This window comes from Ranitomeya variabilis, chromosome 8 (genome assembly GCF_051348905.1).
Source record: "Ranitomeya variabilis isolate aRanVar5 chromosome 8, aRanVar5.hap1, whole genome shotgun sequence".
NCBI lineage: Eukaryota > Metazoa > Chordata > Amphibia > Anura > Dendrobatidae > Ranitomeya > Ranitomeya variabilis.
Window position 1 is genome coordinate 113371828 of NC_135239.1, and position 20280 is coordinate 113392107.

The 20280-nt window shown below is 44.1% G+C and overlaps 1 protein-coding gene across 2 annotated transcripts in view; it reads left to right on the plus strand.

Moving 5' to 3' along the window:
* Window positions 1–7959: 7959 nt before the first annotated feature.
* The window catches only part of DDR2 (discoidin domain receptor tyrosine kinase 2), a 534261-nt gene continuing 521940 nt past the window's right edge, over window positions 7960–20280 (plus strand). Inside the window, exon 1 of one of the 2 annotated variants that reach the window (XM_077278825.1) lies at window positions 7960–8367. The gene's annotated coding sequence lies outside the window, so the exon portion shown is untranslated. The remainder of the gene's footprint in view (window positions 8368–20280) is intronic. The other variant, XM_077278826.1, reaches the window with a different exon arrangement.

Below are 20280 nucleotides of genomic sequence, written 5' to 3' on the forward strand. Positions count from 1 at the left end.
CTCACGCTGCCACGCACACACACGCACGCACGCACACGCACTCACACACACACACACTCACGCACTCACACACACACACACTCACGCACACACTCACTCACACACTCACACATATATACAAATACATATGATATATACACAGTAACACATATGTATATACATAGTGGACGTTAATTGAGTACTTACTGGCTGCTGTCTGCTGGTTCTGGCGGGCAGGTGTGGTGACAGTGGTGTGCAGCGTATATACAGCGGCGGTGAACCTGCCGATACGAGGGGAGATGGGGAGATCGAGATGGGCAAGTGGACGGCCGACGGCCGTGGTCTGGAGCCGGTGGCTCTGTGACTGTGACACAGACAGAGCCACCTGTGTCCTGCGAGCCGGCGGGTTCTGCGTCCGGAATTCCGCCGGGGTGCAGCAGTGGCTCGCTTCCGGGTCCAGCAAGCAACGGCTGAAGGACGTTCCGCGTGGAGGGGCCGGGCAACATATGGCTGGGCGGGGCTTTCAGCGGGGACTCCGTCTCCTCCGTCCCCTCTGTCTCTGGATCGGCGAGTCGGCGGCCAGTCCCAAGTAAGAAAAAAAAAATTAAAAAAAATTGCCGTCGGATCCTGGGGGCCGGGGGGCCCCCAGAAGTCAGGGGGCCCCGGCATCTGCCCGACCCTGCCGTCCGCTGACGCCGGCCCTGCTGCCAATGACATCAAGTCACGGAAGCTGTCAGTCTCCACCAGCCTGAATGACAGCATTTCCAGTGACAGAAGTTTGGCAATGCCTGCAGTCAGAGCCTGTGCTCGTGGGTGGTTTGACGAGAAAGGCCGCCTTTTCTCCCATGCCTGTACTACCGATGGCTGTAGACTGGGCTGGGAGTGTGTGGATGACTGGGAAAGTGGTGCTGCGGGTGGAATTACAGCGGGTCTCTGGACAACAGGGCCAGAGGTTCTTCCACGGCGATCCTGGGAGGAAGCCGAACCAGCTGCGTGTGAGCTGGAGGAAGAAGCAACACGAGCTGAAGAGGTGGTAGCTGCCGCTGTTGGTTGGCCTAGCTCTTCAGTGTGTTTTTCTAACTCCGCCGCGTGCCTGTTGCGCACATGTTTCCACATGTTGGAGGTATTGAGGTTGCTGACATTTCGACCTCTTTTGACTTTGTGATGACACACCTTGCATTTGACATAGCAAATGTCATCTGCAACTGTGTCAAAAAAGGGCCAAACACTGCAAGTCTTGGGAGCGCCCTTTTTGGCTTTTGGAACAGACATGCTCCTAACGGGTGCCAAAGTGGAGGCTACAGGCTGCGCAGTCTTCCCCCTCCCTCTACCTCTTTGGCCCGTTCTAGGAATCTCTTCCTCGGAGCTGCTCCCACCACCTTCCTGTCCCTCACGCCACGATGGGTCAAGGACCTCATCATCTACACTACCCTCTGCCACCAACTGCTCCTCCTGGGTAGTCTCAGCAGCAGAGCACGCACCAGAAAGTGGCACCTGAGTGTCATCATCAGCGGATGCGGCCTGCAATGTGGTGACCGGAGGCACTGGCCCACCCGCCTCTTCAGAGGAAGAGAGAAAAAGCTGTTGGGCATCACTGCACCCTGCCTCTTCTTCCATTTCTTCAATGCTGCTTGGCTGGCCCCCTGTTTCCAAGCCAAGAGATTCAGAGAACAGAAGTAGAGACGGCTCCTGTCCTGGGCTCTCTGTCTGCCTGGGCAATTTGGCAGGTGGTGAAGAAACAGATGGCTGCTCTCCAGTGCTCTGTGTCTGAGAGGATGTGGCACTAATTGAAGTTGATGCGTTAGCTGCCATCAATCCGACAACGGCTTCAATTTGTTCTTCACGCAGCAGCGGTGTACGGCACTCTACGACAAAGCTGCGCATGAAGGACTGTTCCCTGGTGAAACTGGGTGCTGGTGAGTCACCGGTGCTCGCAGCAGGCACAGAATCCCCATGTCCTCTCCCTGCTCCGCACCCACGCCCACGTGCCTTACTCACTGCCTTCTTCATCTTGGTTGACTGATAAAGATAAGCAGAAAAGTACTAACGGCTTTGTGTGCTTATTCCTGAACAGCTCCTAACAGGTATAAGAAACACTAATTTTCTAAAGTGTGGACCAGACTTTAATATGAGTTAATGTGGCCTACACAAATGTAAAGTGGTGTCACTGGTGTGTTTGGTGAACTTTATTATTTATTTCTTTTTTGGGGGCTGAACTGACAACAGAGAGAGCTGCAGTCACACGGAGACCGTGCAGACAGCCGTAAACGGCGCTGCAAGGCCCAAAAACCCTCCTCTACGTTATCCTATGTAGTGTTTTTCCACAAGTTAGCTGGAGACGGGTGGAAAGACACTAATAGGAATTTTTTGAAAAAATGTGCAGCAGCCTGCACTACTTAAAACAAAAGGAAAATTGATTTTACGGTATGACGCAGTGAAGAACCCTGACCTGGAGACAACCAGGCTATGGCTGCTCACAGACTACAGGGCGAGCTGCAGTCACACGGAGACCGTGCAGACAGCCGTAAACGGCGCTGCAAGGCCCAAAAACCCTCCTCTACGTTATCCTATGTAGTGTTTTTCCACAAGTTAGCTGGAGACGGGTGGAAAGACACTAATAGGATTTTTTTGAAAAAATGTGCAGCAGCCTGCACTACTTGAAAAAAAAAAAAAAAAGAGCAGTATGAGGCAATGAACCACCCTCCCTGAACTAAATACAACCAGCTATGGATGGCCTATGGCTGCACTCAGACTAGAGAGTGGGCTGCACTCACACACACACACACACACACAGACCTTGCAGATCGCTGTGAAAACAGCGCTACAAGGCAAAAGCAAGGTGATTAGTAGGTGAACACAGCGGTTGCTAAATTAGCCTTTGAAAAGCACAAAGAAGCAAATCGCTATCTCTAAACTGGCCCTCAGTCAGCAAACAGCGTCCTGTCACTAACTGAATTCACAGCAGAGTGAGCGCAAAATGGCGCCAGCGACTTTTAAACTGCATCATGACATCATTTCAGCAGCCAATCACAGCCTTGCCAGTAGTTTCATGCCCTCCATGCTGAACAGGATGTGCCCACACTTTATTTAGATTTCTTTCTCCAACCTTTGTTTTTTTTCCCTTAGGTCGTATGTGAGAGACTCCACCTTTCTCATTCAACAATTACAGGATCTTGTTCTTCCAGCCAATACTCTATTGGTCACCCTTGACGTGGAGTCCCTCTATACGAGTATCCAACATGACTTGGGATCCAAGCCGTCTCATTTTTCCTGGATCAACAATCTTCGGGTGATAGGAAACATGACTCCTTCCTTCTGGACCTTCTGCACTTCGAATTGGATAAAAATTATTTTGTATTCTTTGTATTCGATCGGGCCTACTGCAGGCAAATTACTGGCACTGCGATGGGCACACGGTGTGCGCCCTCGTATGCAAATTTATTTTTGGGGTGGTGGGAGATCAATAGGGTATACTGTCTTGAACAATTTTCCATCTATGTCTCTAGATGGTATAGATATATTGATGATATTTTGTTTTTCTGGACATGCACCCTAGAAGAATGTCAGATCTTTATTGAGACACTGAATGCAAACCCCTGGAATATCCGCCTTACATCGCATTATTCAAGAACAATGGTGGAATTCCTTGATCTCAAGCTTCTCTTTGATAGTTCACAGATCTCCACCACCCTTTTTCGTAAGTCTACAACCACAAACAGTCTGTTGTACTTTTTGTGTTTTCACCCACAACATTTTAAGAATGGTAACCCAAGGGACAATTTTACCGTGTAAAAAGGAATTGCAGCACACAAGAGGAGTTCCTGGAACAGGCTAAAGACCTTACCCTCCGTTTCAAAAATAGGGGATACCCGAAAAAGGTAATTTCACAAGCGTTTGTCGCTGCTAGTGATGCAGACAGAGACAGCCTTCTACAACCTCAGTCTTTGGGTTCCCCTAAACCACTTGGCATAGTAACTGCTTATAACAACCAATGGTCGGAAGTCTGAGGCCTTTTTCTAAACATTGGAGCATTTTGCTCAGTGAGTCTAGGCTCAAATCTCATATTTCCACACAGCCTAGTCTGATAGCAAGGAGGGCTAGAAGTTTGAGGGATGACCTAAGTCATAGTCACTTTAAACGCCCCACTACTAGGTGGGGTAGGGGCACACACCTCTTGGGGATGTTTGCTTGTGGCAGCTGCAATATTTGTCCGTACATGTCTAATAGCAGCACTTTTGTGCTACCTTCTTTTCCATTTCAGATTGACACGAAGTCTTATTTCAATTGAAAATCCCGTTATCTAATTTATGCCTTGATCTGCCCTTGCCCAAAGATTTATGTTGGGAGACAACACAAGAGCTAAAGAGAAGGATTCAGCAGCATTTTTCTACCATCACGACTGCGAAAAAGGACCAAGATAAGGGCAAGACGCTTACATCCGTGGCAGCACATTTCTTGTCAGAGCATGGTTCCCAATTTAGGGGCACCAAGATTTTTGGACTTGAGCCGTTCCAACCAGATATCAGGGGTGGAGATATAACCCTTGAATTGCTCAAACGTGAATCCAAATGGATCTTCAATCTTAAGAGCCTTGCCCCGTCCGGCCTAAACGAGGACTTGTTCACTGGATTCTACAAACAAACTTGAATCATTTTTTTCTCTCCCAGTAATTGTTATACAGATTGTTGTATGTCATTTGTATGTAAGCCTTTATAAACAGCATACCAGCACTCTAGCACTAGTCTACCCTCTTTTTGTGTTACCAGCACAAAATACACTAAGTAGACGGTGGGGCTTGTTTTAAATGCCATTCTCATATTTTGTCTGCTCTATTTCATATTGTGTCTGTTCTAGTACAGTATATAGAGCGGCTACAGGTGAGGGTCCTGATATTCATTTATTTGGGTGCTGGGGGATGGAGGCTGGGTACTCTTTGTGACTCTATTTTGGGCACATTATTTAACCAAGTGAGGTCTTTATTACTTACAAGCTTCATCTCTCTGTGACATTGGTCCTCAGAATAATGTTCCATATATACTAACACTAATGGCCAGAATTAATGCTTTTCTTGCCGTTATGTCTGGAATCCTCAATCTCTTGGTGCTGCATCCGCATTTACTATAACATAGTTTGTGCGGTAATTATATTATGATTTGAATGCTCCTATTTTTAATGCATATTCGATACATCCTTTGTGGGATAACTTGGCATTCTTGCCTTGCTGACTGGATGAACCAAATTTCATGATGATGGATAATACAATTTGAACAGCCAGTATACATTATGATATCACCAAATGGGTTTTTAGTTTAAGTCAAGAGTGTATTACCTCTCAATATCATCAGTAAGCTGATTCAGCCTCATGTGGGGTAATTGTGTGAATTATTTAACTGCTTTGTATTTGAATGCATGTTAGACACTGTGCTAATGCGTTTATCTGGCACTTAATTTTTTTGTACCGAGTGAACCATTTTTCATGGTAATGGGTAATACAAACTGTGCTGCTTATATATCTAAGGATAGTATGCTGTGAGAAGCCACGACTCAGAACTATTGTCAGCAGAATATGAGCTCTATTTTGTGATGCAAACATCATATATAAGTCTTTTTAACTTTTTACTCTGCACATGCACCAAGCACGTATGCATCTTTGGTCTCCTAGCAGCGCAACACTGAGTCTGAGCAGTGATTAGAGATAACGGCGCGTGCGCGATGTTTCCTTGTTTGCAGTATCATAGCAACCTTGTGTGGGCAATATGGCAGATAGACTTCCGGTGTGAAGGTCAGCTGCGCACGTGTGGTGAGTGAGTCTGACAGACACCGCTCTGCATATCGCAGCTACATGCAATGTGGACTTCTCTATTGCGACATGTGTGACGTCTCTCAGGTAATTAGCACGGCTGCATTATTTCTTGTAGTCTGATTAATTTTGTATATAAGGGTCTTTGAGCACAAGCATAAAACTACCCCTGACAAAGCCATTGTGAGTGGCGACACGCGTTGGGTCTTCCCGGCCTCACCTGATTCCATGTGTGCTGTGCATGTCGGCATCATGATGTGTTCATGATATTTTTCCATGGACACTCTGTAGCACCTCTGACTTTGGGGCCTCCTAGAACTCCATTCTGGGGCTGGTATATTTCAGCTATATTTAGTTTGTTATTGAAGGAAGGTGATTAAGGACATTGAGGGTCAAGAGTTTGGTGTCTAGTATGCATATGCACTTTCATTTTATTAGGGATTTTGCCGTACACCTGTGATGTTATGCTGTTTATACCTTTATATCTTAGCCAGCACACATTGGTTATCTGTTGGCAGGTTTAAAGCTTTATCATGAGCTTGTGCTACATTCTGTTATGTCACATGTGTGGTTGTTTTAATGATTTTAATGTTGTTTGTGTGTTCTTTTGTACCCAATAAAATGTATATATCATGTTCATGTCTCATGGTGATCTCCTCTTTATGGCCTACTTCTTTCTCTTTAATTAATTGGTCTTTGTGTTATTTAGGCCAAGGTTGGATCCCTTAAAAGATTTTCCTATGGTGCCCCCTCAACATTTTCTAGCACAGTAATTGAGGTAGACAGCCAATGTTTTCAATAAAAATGTTATGATAAATGTTCAGTAGAATCGCTTCTGACAACACACTTTCTTTGAAAGACACCAACACCAAGTTTAGATTTTTTTTGACACATATCGTGTTGGCTTGCAGGTTGCTAATACATGAAGAAAAAAAAGTAAATGTGCAGTGGAAATGCAGCATGACAGCTACCAGCTACAGTGCATATCACTGAGTTATCAATCACACTAGCACTGCTGTGCAAACTCAACTTTCCTCCCCTTACATCAATTAAATCTCTATAATCTGGAGTCTACTACACTTTACTGCTACAGCTGTACAACACTTATAATCTGTAGTAATTGTCCAAAGAATTATGGCTTTCCCCCACTAGCTCTTTTGCTAATCTCTGAGATCTGATGCTTTTTGAATATCCAGATTCATCCAAAAATGGCTGCTGTATTCTCTAAGGGTATGTGCACACATTGCGGATTTGCGGCGGATCCGCAGCGTTTTTTGAGGTGCAGAAACACTGCAGATCCGCAATTGATTTACAGTACAATGTAAATCAATGAGAAAAAAAAATGAAGTAGCATGTCACTTCTTTTTTGTGAATCTGCAGCGTTTTTGTACCCACTCCATTATAGAAAACCGCAGGGGTAAAAACCGCAGCAAATCCACAAGAAAACCGCAGCAAAAACGCACAAAAAATGCTGCGGAACTGCACAAAAAACCGCAGGTGCGTTTTCTGCCAGGAGAGGCAGAATCCGCACCAGAAATTCCTAAGCCTAATCCGCAACATGTGCACATAGCCTAACTCTGCTTTTTTTGACAGGCTCTGATAGCCTAGCCTGCGCTGCTATCCTTAAGGCCATTTAGCCTTCTCTGACTGATGTCATCTTCTGCTTTGTGGGCAATTTTTTAAATTTGTAGACATCAAAATGGAAAGTGTTTTTATTCACCGGATTTAGTGAATTTACCAACATTCAAAACAAATTAATTTTGCATTAAAACAAATTGAATCTCTCATCTGTAATATTTTCCAAGATGAAGCACAAAAAGCCACTCAAAAAATGAATAACATATTTGATTTTTATATTTGTCGTATTTATTTCAGCTTCTGATAAACATCTAAGACAGTTGCTACTATCTTATTTGGTTGTATTTCTAAGATTGGATTTATCTCAAAATACAACATTTATTATTTTGCTAATGCTATTTTTTTTTTTTTTTGCTTTCTAGCTAAAAACATTTCTTAAGCAGATTTTAGTTTTCATAAAACTTTTTTTTTCAGTTGTAAACAGTTTTTATGTCAAGGGAAAGAAATCTGACAGAGGCCAGTGTTATTGTGAGCTAAATTTTCTTTCCATAATTGAAACCAAATGTTGTACAGGTTGCATGCTGGGATCTTTGGCAGCTTCTGTGCCATACACAGAAACTTTCTCAAAGACTTCTTACATCAGGCACATTACTGAACCTCCCTGCAAACATTTCCTTTGGAAACGGATGGTTCTCTGTCCTTCTACTCGGGATTTTGCTTTAAGGATATACTTGGAGTCTTCATTTGGGGATTTTTTATTGATTTACACTAGCATTTTCTATACTTTCAAAGAAATATACAACTTTTTGCTTTTTGTAGTGCTGCTGGTTTGGTATTCATTATCTTACAATCCAAAGAGAAGCTCAGAGGAAATATGGAGGACAACGTACGAGAAAATGTTAAGTAAGAAGAGACGAATGAAAACTTTTTAAAATGAGTACTTTGCGCTGAAAGCCTCTCAAATCTGTGGAAATCACAGGACTTTTACAGAAACGTGAATTACTAAGAATGTAAGTAAATGCCTATATTGTTGACTTTCCTTGCATTGCTAATGAATACAAAGATGTGTATATATATATATATATATATATATATATATACACTTTCAACTGTTCCCTACTGTCTGTATGTCTGTGGTGCCTGTGATTGGTGCTGACTGCCTAGTTATTGCATACATATAGGTATTTGCTCTATGTTCTTTGAAATATTTTCTGGCATGACTCTATGCACAGATTGGCATGGTGTTGCCGGCTCCTCTTGCAGAAGTGGAGATTAAACCAAGAGACCTATAGAGAATTGTAATCAATAAGAAGTAAAAAAAAATCTAATGTGTTATTTCAAAGCTTTCAGTTTTTCACAACATTGGTAAATTATTTAATTTACTAACAGAATTTATACATTTCATTATGCTAAGTGGAATGATAGTAAGCAAGACCAATACATTTTGGTAATTTAGAAGCTTTTTGTAAATTGATAAATATAGACACAACTAGCACAAAATATATTAATTGAATTCTGTCCTATTTAGTTATTGTCAGGAAACTAAAACAATTGTAAAACATATTATCCAAAATGCATGATAATAAAATGTAGCATTAGTGTTATTTACAAAAATGAGTACAGAACAAATGTTTAAGGGAGACTCCAGAGCCAAGCATGAATTTTCATTGTAATTATTCCTTAGGGAGACAGTAAAGCTCCCCAATGATTAGTTTTAGCGAGCACTGTCAGATGGCTGCTTAGAAACAGAGGATGACACCTTTACTAGAGATGAGTAAATATTTTAATGTTCGGTTCAGATTACGATCTCTGAATTTGCCATATTCGCAGATTAATTTGTCTAATAATCTCCAAACATAACCGAATGCCATTCATGTCAATGGGAGGCAAAAACAAACGTATGCACAACACCTTATAATAGTTCCAAATGCTGACAAAACACATCAAATTAGGGATATACACCAGAAAAGTGGCCTCAATTCACCCACAGTACTAATTGTAGCATGGCACTGCAGCAATCAGCCAGGGATGAGGTATCGGGGCTGGAAGAGCATTTACAGCTTTCAATTGAACGTCACAGTAAGATGAGGTGGGTGAGGGATCGATGTAGGCCTCCTGTGCTGGAAGCTCTGATACCACATGCAACAGCTCAACCTGCTTATATACTCAGCCACACTCAGATGGCACAAATATCATATACATTTTGTACACTACTATTGTCAGGAAAATGTAAGGATAGTAAAATGGGTAGTTGACTCCAAGGAGGTGGAGGCCTGATGGTCTTGCAGGCCTAGTGCTACACGCAACACGCATGAAGGAGACCCAACCAGGAGTCTACGCATTTACAAAAATTAGTGGCAGACATTAACAAACTGGCATCAATTGCAATAGAGTAGAACTAATATGGCGGGGGCCGACACCTCTTCCACTACAGCCAACCCAGCAGAAGGAGACTGTATTGGGCAAGGTGGTAGAATCACTGTTCTTTATCCCTCGGTAAGCCTGGAAGGGGTGTAACTACGTGGCCTACCAAATCCCTACTCGGACAAGTGGCAGCAGACGAAAACTTCAACCCAAGGAGGGACAAATTGTTGCCACCAGGTGCTACTCCATGGCTGACCTACAGAAGGTGGCAGCTGACCCCCTACAGTGGCTAAGCTGCTATGGCCCGAAGGAGGGATGAGAAATGCAGACAGGCACTATTGGGACTCTGAAACCACAGGTGGAGATGGGACTGGCTGAGGAACAGAAAAGCAATGGCAGGTGCGGGCTGAACTGTTGTGAAATTGGATTCTGGGCTCCCCCGGTGGCCACTTGTGGAATTGAACTTGTGTGCATCATCCCCTCTGTTCACCTGCTCCTATCAGGATGTGGGAGTCGCTATATAACCTTGCTCCTCTGTCAGTTTCATGCCGGTCAACAATGTAATCAGAAGCCTTCTGTGCTTGTTCCTGCTACTAGACAACCCCCAGCTAAGTTGGACTTTTGTCCTTGTGTGTTTTTTGCATTTTGTTCCTGTTCACAGCTGCTGTTTCGTTACTGTGTCTGGAAAGCTCTTGTGATCGGAAATTGCCACTCTGGTGTTATGAGTTAATGCTAGAGTCTTAAAGTAATTTCTGGATGGTGTTTTGATAGAGTTTTCTGCTGACCATGAAAGTGCCCTGTCTGTCTTCCTGCTATCTAGTAAGCGGACCTCGATTTTGCTAAACCTATTTTCATACTACGTTTGTCATTTCATCTAAAATCACCGCCAATATATGTGGGGGCCTCTGTCTGCCTTTTGGGAAAATTTCTCTAGAGGTGAGCCAGGACTGTCTTTTCCTCTGCTAGGATTAGGTAGTTCTCCGGCTGGCGCTGGGCATCTAGGGATAAAAAAACGTAGGCATGCTACCCGGCCACTTCTAGTTGTGCGGCAGGTTTAGTTCATGGTCAGTATAGTTTCCATCTTCCAAGAGCTAGTTCTCATATTTGCTGGGCTATGTTCTCTCGCCATTGAGAATCATGACAGTTTGACCGGCCCAAAAAAGGGTTAAATTACTGGCTGAGAAAGGAGAGAAAAAAGAAGTCTGCTACAATTTTATTTTTTTTTTTCCCCTCTAGTTCTGAGTGTGCTCTTAATTGAATCACTTGCTAGTCTGCCTATTCTGCAGCCTTCCTCTCTTTCTCTCCTTCTAATCCTTGAATGGCTCTGTGTTCACCTGTTTCAAATGGATCTTCAGAGTGTAGCTACAGGTTTGAATAATCTCGCCACAAAGGTACAAAATTTGCAAGATTTTGTTGTTCATGCACCTATGTCTGAGCCTAGAATTCCTTTGCCTGAGTTCTTCTCAGGGAATAGATCTCACTTTCAAAATTTTAAAAATAATTGCAAATTGTTTTTGTCCCTGAAGTCTCGCTCTGCCGGAGACCCTGCACAGCAGGTCAGGATTGTAATTTCCTTGCTCCGGGGCGACCCTCAAGACTGGGCTTTTGCATTGGCACCAGGGGATCCTGCGTTGCTCAATGTGGATGCGTTTTTTCTGGCCTTGGGGTTGCTTTATGAGGAACCTCATTTAGAGCTTCAGGCGGAAAAGGCCTTGATGTCCTTGTCTCAGGGGCAAGATGAAGCTGAAATATACTGCCAAAAATTCCGCAAATGGTCTGTGCTTACTCAGTGGAATGAGTGCGCCCTGGCGGCTATTTTCAGAGAAGGTCTCTCTGATGCCATTAAGGATGTTATGGTGGGGTTCCCTGTGCCTGCAAGTCTGAATGAGTCCATGACGATGGCTATTCAGATCGATAGGCGTCTGTGGGAGCGCAAACCTGTGCACCATTTGGCGGTGTCTACTGAGAAAACGCCAGAAAATATGCAATGTGATAGAATTCTGTCCAGAAGCGAGCGGCAGAATTTTAGACGAAAAAATGGGTTGTGCTTCTATTGTGGTGATTCAACTCATGTTATATCAGCATGCTTTAAGCGTACTAAGAAGCCTGACAAGTCTGTTTCAATTAGCACTTTACAGTCTAAGTTTATTCTATCTGTGACCCTGATTTGTTCTTTGTCATCTATTACCGCGGACGCCTATGTCGACTCTGGCGCTGCTTTGAGTCTTATGGATTGGTCCTTTGCCAAACGCTGTGGGTATGATTTGGAGCCATTGGAGGCTCCGATACCTCTGAAAGGGATTGACTCCACCCCATTGGCTAGTAATAAACCACAATACTGGACACAAGTGACTATGCGTGTTAATCCGGATCACCAGGAGATTATTTGCTTTCTGGTGCTGTATAATCTACATGATGTTTTGGTGCTGGGATTGCCATGGCTGCAATCTCATAACCCAGTCCTCGACTGGAGAGCTATGTCTGTGTTAAGCTGGGGATGTAAAGGAACTCATGGGGACGTACCTTTGGTTTCCATTTCATCATCTATTCCCTCTGAGATTCCTGAATTCTTGTCTGACTTTCGTGACGTTTTTGAAGAACCCAAGGTTGGTTCACTACCTCCGCACCGGGAGTGCGATTGTGCCATAGACTTGATCCCGGGTAGTAAATACCCTAAGGGGCGTTTATTTAATCTGTCTGTGCCTGAACACGCTGCTATGCGAGAATATATAAAGGAGTCCTTGGAAAAGGGACATATTCGTCCTTCGTCATCTCCCTTAGGAGCCGGTTTTTTCTTTGTGTCTAAGAAAGACGGCTCTTTGAGGCCGTGTATTGATTATCGACTTTTGAATAAAATCACGGTTAAATATCAATATCCGTTACCACTGCTTACTGATTTGTTTGCTCGTATAAAGGGGGCCAAGTGGTTCTCTAAGATTGATCTCCGTGGGGCGTATAATTTGGTGCGAATCAAGCAGGGGGATGAGTGGAAAACCGCATTTAATACGCCCGAGGGCCATTTTGAGTATTTGGTGATGCCTTTTGGTCTTTCAAATGCCCCTTCAGTCTTCCAGTCCTTTATGCATGACATTTTCCGCGATTATTTGGATAAATTTATGATTGTGTATCTGGATGATGTTCTGATTTTTTCGGATGACTGGGACTCTCATGTCCAGCAGGTCAGGAGGGTTTTTCAGGTTTTGCGGTCTAATTCCTTGTGTGTGAAGGGTTCTAAGTGTGTTTTTGGGGTTCAGAAGATTTCCTTCTTGGGATACATTTTTTCCCCCTCTTCCATCGAGATGGATCCTGTCAAGGTTCAGGCTATTGGTGATTGGACGCAACCCTCTTCTCTTAAGAGTCTTCAGAAATTTTTGGGCTTTGCTAACTTTTATCGTCGATTTATTGCTGGTTTTTCTGATGTTGTAAAACCATTGACTGATTTGACTAAGAAGGGTGCTGATGTTGCTGATTGGTCCCCTGATGCTGTGGAGGCCTTTCGGGAGCTCAAGCGCCGCTTTTCTTCCGCCCCAGTGTTGCGTCAGCCTGATGTTGCTCTTCCTTTTCAGGTTGAGGTCGACGCTTCTGAAATCGGAGCTGGGGCGGTGTTGTCGCAGAGAAGTTCCGACTGCTCCGTGATGAGACCTTGTGCTTTTTTTTCCCGTAAATTTTCGCCCGCCGAGCGGAATTATGATATTGGGAATCGGGAGCTTTTGGCCATGAAGTGGGCTTTTGAGGAGTGGCGTCACTGGCTTGAGGGGGCCAGACATCAGGTGGTGGTATTGACTGACCACAAAAATTTAATTTACCTTGAGTCTGCCAGGCGCCTGAATCCTAGACAGGCGCGCTGGTTGTTGTTTTTCTCTCGGTTAAATTTTGTGGTGTCTTACCTACCGGGTTCTAAGAATGTTAAGGCGGATGCCCTTTCTAGGAGTTTTGAGCCTGACTCCCCTGGTAATTCTGAGCCCACAGGTATCCTTAAAGATGGAGTGATATTGTCTGCCGTTTCTCCAGACCTGCGGCGGGCCTTGCAGGAGTTTCAGGCGGATAGACCTGATCGTTGCCCACCTGGTAGACTGTTTGTTCCTGATGATTGGACCAGTAGAGTCATCTCTGAGGTTCATTCTTCTGCGTTGGCAGGTCATCCTGGAATCTTTGGTACCAGGGATTTGGTGGCAAGGTCCTTCTGGTGGCCTTCCCTGTCACGAGATGTGCGAGGCTTTGTGCAGTCTTGTGACGTTTGTGCTCGGGCCAAGCCTTGTTGCTCTCGGGCTAGTGGATTGTTGTTACCCTTGCCTATCCCGAAGAGGCCTTGGACGCACATCTCGATGGATTTTATTTCGGATCTGCCTGTTTCTCAGAAGATGTCTGTCATCTGGGTGGTGTGTGACCGTTTCTCTAAGATGGTCCATCTGGTTCCCTTGCCTAAGTTGCCTTCTTCTTCCGAGTTGGTTCCTCTGTTTTTTCAAAATGTTGTTTGTTTGCATGGTATTCCGGAGAATATCGTTTCTGACAGAGGGACCCAATTCGTGTCTAGATTTTGGCGGGCATTCTGTGCTAGGATGGGCATAGATTTGTCTTTTTCGTCTGCTTTCCATCCTCAGACTAATGGCCAGACCGAGCGGACTAATCAGACCTTGGAGACATATTTGAGGTGTTTTGTGTCTGCGGATCAGGATGATTGGGTTGCTTTTTTGCCTTTGGCGGAGTTCGCCCTCAATAATCGGGCCAGCTCTGCCACCTTGGTGTCCCCGTTTTTCTGTAATTCGGGGTTTCATCCTCGATTTTCCTCCGGTCAAGTGGAATCTTCGGATTGTCCTGGAGTGGATGCTGTGGTGGAGAGGTTGCATCAGATTTGGGGGCAGGTGGTGGACAATTTGAAGTTGTCCCAGGAGAAGACTCAGCTTTTTGCCAACCGCCGTCGTCGTGTTGGTCCTCGGCTTTGTGTTGGGGACTTGGTGTGGTTGTCTTCTCGTTTTGTCCCTATGAGGGTTTCTTCTCCTAAATTTAAGCCTCGGTTCATCGGCCCGTACAAGATATTGGAGATTCTTAACCCTGTGTCCTTCCGTTTGGACCTCCCTGCATCCTTTTCGATTCATAATGTTTTTCATCGGTCATTGTTGCGCAGGTATGAGGTACCGGCTGTGCCTTCCGTGGAGCCTCCTGCTCCGGTGTTGGTTGAGGGTGAGTTGGAGTACGTTGTGGAAAAGATCTTAGACTCTCGTGTTTCCAGACGGAAACTCCAGTATCTGGTCAAATGGAAGGGATACGGTCAGGAGGATAATTCTTGGGTCACTGCCTCTGATGTTCATGCCTCCGATCTTGTCCGTGCCTTTCATAGGGCTCATCCTGATCGCCCTGGTGGTTCTGGTGAGGGTTCGGTGCCCCCTCCTTGAGGGGGGGGTACTGTTGTGAAATTGGATTCTGGGCTCCCCCGGTGGCCACTTGTGGAATTGAACTTGTGTGCATCATCCCCTCTGTTCACCTGCTCCTATCAGGATGTGGGAGTCGCTATATAACCTTGCTCCTCTGTCAGTTTCATGCCGGTCAACAATGTAATCAGAAGCCTTCTGTGCTTGTTCCTGCTACTAGACAACCCCCAGCTAAGTTGGACTTTTGTCCTTGTGTGTTTTTTGCATTTTGTTCCTGTTCACAGCTGCTGTTTCGTTACTGTGTCTGGAAAGCTCTTGTGATCGGAAATTGCCACTCTGGTGTTATGAGTTAATGCTAGAGTCTTAAAGTAATTTCTGGATGGTGTTTTGATAGAGTTTTCTGCTGACCATGAAAGTGCCCTGTCTGTCTTCCTGCTATCTAGTAAGCGGACCTCGATTTTGCTAAACCTATTTTCATACTACGTTTGTCATTTCATCTAAAATCACCGCCAATATATGTGGGGGCCTCTGTCTGCCTTTTGGGAAAATTTCTCTAGAGGTGAGCCAGGACTGTCTTTTCCTCTGCTAGGATTAGGTAGTTCTCCGGCTGGCGCTGGGCATCTAGGGATAAAAAAACGTAGGCATGCTACCCGGCCACTTCTAGTTGTGCGGCAGGTTTAGTTCATGGTCAGTATAGTTTCCATCTTCCAAGAGCTAGTTCTCATATTTGCTGGGCTATGTTCTCTCGCCATTGAGAATCATGACACTGAACTGGGTGTTAGACAGATGAGCACTGGCAGGTGCGATCTGGATCGGCTGGTGGAAAGAAGAGAACAGACAGGTACAAGAAGATGGGTACAGGGTAGAAAAGCTGACAGGTAGACCTGGGGAACCTGACAACTAGCAAGCATGCAAGCCAAACTAACAAGGTAGCTCAGGCACCTCCATATTGGAGAAGCCTTAAATAGAAGGTGACGCCCAGCTATAGGCTGGGAATACCTTGGGTTGATGCGTGCAGTCCCTTTAAGAGGAAGGGAGCATGCACATGCACCCTCTAAGCATAGTTCCCGGTCCTGCAACTGAACCTTGGTGGACACCGACACATAAGGGGTGAGATGAGGAGGTGGTGTGTGAGTGGGAGACACTGAATGTCCTGTCTATGAGGAGGTATGAGGAGATCCAACAAAAGGCCAAGTTTGTAGTGTTAACAGATTAGAAAGTCTGTAGTAAGAGGGAATAGTCCACTGTGTCAAAGACAGATGCCAGGTCCAGGAGAAGGAGGTGGACAAACTCACATTGCTTTCAATTGGTGGGTAATAGGTCATTGGTGAATCTAGTCAGGGAAGTCCAGTGGAATGGTGCAGTCTGAAGCCAGATTGTAAGTGGTCAAAGAGGGAGCAAGAGGAGAGGTGGGAGGAAAGTTCAAAATGGACAAGTTGTTCCAGTGGTTTGGAGGCATAAGGGAGAAAAGATATGGGGCAATAGAAAGATACAGAGGATGGGTCAAGAGTGGGCTTTTTGATGATGGGTGTGATCGATGTATGTTTCAATCAGGATGGAATACACCAGTTGTTAGTGACAGGTTGAAGAGGTGGGTTATGCTTGTGATGAAAACTTTGGTAAAGATTGGAATGAGATGGGACGTTATTGTGTCACGTTCACAGGTGGTGAGGCAAAGTCTTCAGCTGAGATGAGAGGAGAGAGAGTAGGAGCTGGTGGAGGCAGGAGAGAATTGAAAGTACTGAATAGCTGTTTAGGGTTGTGAGACACGTATATGTGGGATGAGAAGTTGGTTTGTTTTGCTGCAGTGAACAATTGTGCAGCACTTTTACAACTCCTGTTACTGGACGGGCAACTCAGCTCTCTTTTATTGGCAGTCGTACAGTGGTATGCTTTGTATATGAGGGCCAAAAAGAGCATGTGCTCCATTAGATGACAAGCACTGCATCAAGTGGCCTCTGCTCCTCTTCCTCTACCTTAACATTACACACAGAACAATCCTCAGTGGTGGCACCCCAATTACCATTTTGTCCCCCCCACATCACAATTCTCCAAGTGCCCAACTGACAGTTGGGAACCACAGATGGCTGAGTCTACAGATCTCTCCATACACTGTATGTCATGGGCATCGGAAGTGTACTCTAAAGATTCACAGAGTCAAGAGGAGGAAATCATCTGCACCGTTGGGCAATTTTTTTTTCAGTGTGATCCATGGCTGGACAAAGTTTGGTCTGAGCATAAACCAAACCCTCGTCAACAGATGTTAACCCTGTTGGGTGAAGGTGATCCATTCGTGATGAGACTCAGATACTTGAGGAGCCCGTGGACTGTACTGTGCCAGGCAGGAAGAGGAGGAGAGTGAGTCTCATAATGAGAAGTGGGAGAACAGAAAGGATGACGATGAGGCAGTAGATCACAATTGGTGTAAAGTCAGAGGCATGCAGCTGAGTAGCGCTGCAGAGGAGGAGGAGAAGGAAGAGAAGTCTTTTACGTAGACACAACCAGGACAACTAAATCATCCTGAGCCCCAACTCTGGCAGTGGACAGCAGCATTCGAGGTTCTGCGGTTGCCAGCCTTGAGTCTTTTTTTCAGACTGGTAAAAATCTAAAAAATCATGTTAGCTGTCAACTTTTTTAAAAAAGACCTAGCAGAGTAAAAAAGTAATAATTTTAGTACTATATGCATGAAATGGCACACGTGCAATCAACATGCATTAATATGGGAATATCACTGTGCTAAAATGCAGACTAGTGGGCATCGTCAACCACCATCCACCCCATCAACTGTCATGTTTCTCAGATAGTGTGCTAGGAGCACACTATTAGCAACTAAATATTATGTTTTTACTCTGCACACAACTGAATTTCAGAGTCACAAATTTAGAAGGTAAAATATGGCGTGATGAATCACGTTACTCACAGAAGAATAATTGTTTCAGTGTGGATGAGGCCTGTATGACAAAGAAGATCTTCTCCAAAAAAATGCAAAGTGAGATGTCCCCTACTGTATGACATTAGTAACAGATTTTTTTTTGCTTTTTTGGTGTGGATGAGGCCTGTATAATATTGACTGCATGTTCCAAACAATTTGTACGTGAGATATCCTCTGTCGTATTACTTAAGTACCAGAATAATTTTTTGGGCCTGTCGATGAGGCTGGTATAACATAGCCTAGATGCTCAAATTTATTTCAAACTGAGATCTCCCCTTCTAAATCACGTTAGTAACATAAAATATATATATATATTTTAGTGTGTATGAGGTCTGTATAATCTAGAAGATTGTCTGTGGCATTGGAATGCCCTTTTCTGACATTTGCTACTGGTAAAGTGCAGGTTTGCTGCAGAAATATGGCTGATGTGTCATTACATGAACTGATCAGGAAAAGGGCCATGACAACAGTGGGAATGGGATCAGACAACAGGATCAATAACAAGGTGACTATGGGAGGTACGAGATCCAGGATCCAGCCTACAACGATTACTCTTTTACCCAACACCAATTACCAGAGAGGGTTTGATGCTTGTTAGAAAATAGGTGTAACAGATGCGCATCTCAAGCCAGGCATAAAAGATGGCCATGAGAAACTGGATACCAAAGATGCACATAATCTAGAAGATATGCTAAAAACAATTTCAAACTCAGATCTTGGCTGCTGTATCACGTTTGTAAAAAAACATAAAATAAATTAATTTTAATGTGCAACAGTTCCGCACACAAAACAATTTCAACACCACTAAATGAAAAGGTTGGATATAGCGGGCTGCATCACGTTTATAAACAGAAAAAAATAAATATTTTAATGCGCGTTAGGTCTGCAGACAGGTTCATACCACCGCCACAAAATTACAACGTTTGATATGGCGGGCTGTATTACATTCAGTAACAGAAAAAAATATATGTATTTTTTTAAATGCGCGTTAGGTCTGCAGAAAGGTTCATATCACCTCCACAAAATAACAATGTGGAATACGGCGGGCTGTATCACATTCAGCAACAGAAAAAATGATAATTTTTTTAATGCATGTTAGGTATGCAGACCGGTTCATATCACCGCCACAAAATGACAACATGGGATATGGCTGGCTGTATCACATTCAGCAACAGAAAAAAAAAATTTAAATGCGCGTTATGTCTGCAGACAGGTTCATATCACCGCCACAAAAATGACAACGTGGGATATGGCAGACTATATCACATTCAGGAACAGAAATAATTATAATGTTTTTTAACGTGCGCTAGGGCTGCATACAGGTTCATATCACCACAGCACTAATGACAAGGTGGGATACAGCATGCTGTTTCTTATTTAGCTAGTGAAAAAAATAAGATTTAGAGCGCTATACTCATCCATGGAGCATAATAGAAGCAGTGCATTTGTAGGACATGTTCCCTGCTGGCTTTGTCTGTGGACCTCAGTAATGGCAAAAAAAATGCTGAAAGGTAAATTTAACAGCCACACTGGACACTAGCTAGCTACACTATCTGACTGATATACCCCCGCCTAGCTAACTAGCTAAATATTTCTGTCAACAGAGCCAGCATCAGGAGCAGCCTCTCTGCGCTGTTACAGTGTCAAAATGGCCCTAAAACAAAATGTCCTCTTTTTATATGGTGATGGTTGTGTGATTTCAGCAGCTAATGACACAAGCCGCTGTTTCAGGACATTGTGGGTGTTTCCTGCGCTCTGATTGGCTAACTGCAAGTTAGGGAAAAAAAATTACTGTTTAATGCCGCACCTCTGAGTGCTGCAAACCCATTCCCCTTATCAAACACATGCTAAAAGCTTATGATACACCACCATTATCGTTTCTAAAGTGCTGAAAATACTTTTGTGGACGCAAATATTTTCCCGCACTTATTACCCAATGTTACCTATTGTTTCCATTTTTGTAAAATTTTGCTCGTGTTTCCGATCCCAAATTCGAATGTGCCATATTCGTGCCAAATTTATGTTTGGCGATTGTTTTCAGAACAAATTTGCTCATCACTAACTATTACCTCCTGTTTAGCTTGGTCCCTTTATATTAAGCAAAAGGGCCAAGCTCATTTGTTGATTCACAGATGTAAAAATATAACATAACATAATAATATATAAACTCAGCACTGTTCATTTTTTATAACATCCCAGCTTTACACAGGTGCTATATTTATTAGTAGATTAATAGATAAACCAATTTATATGTAGGT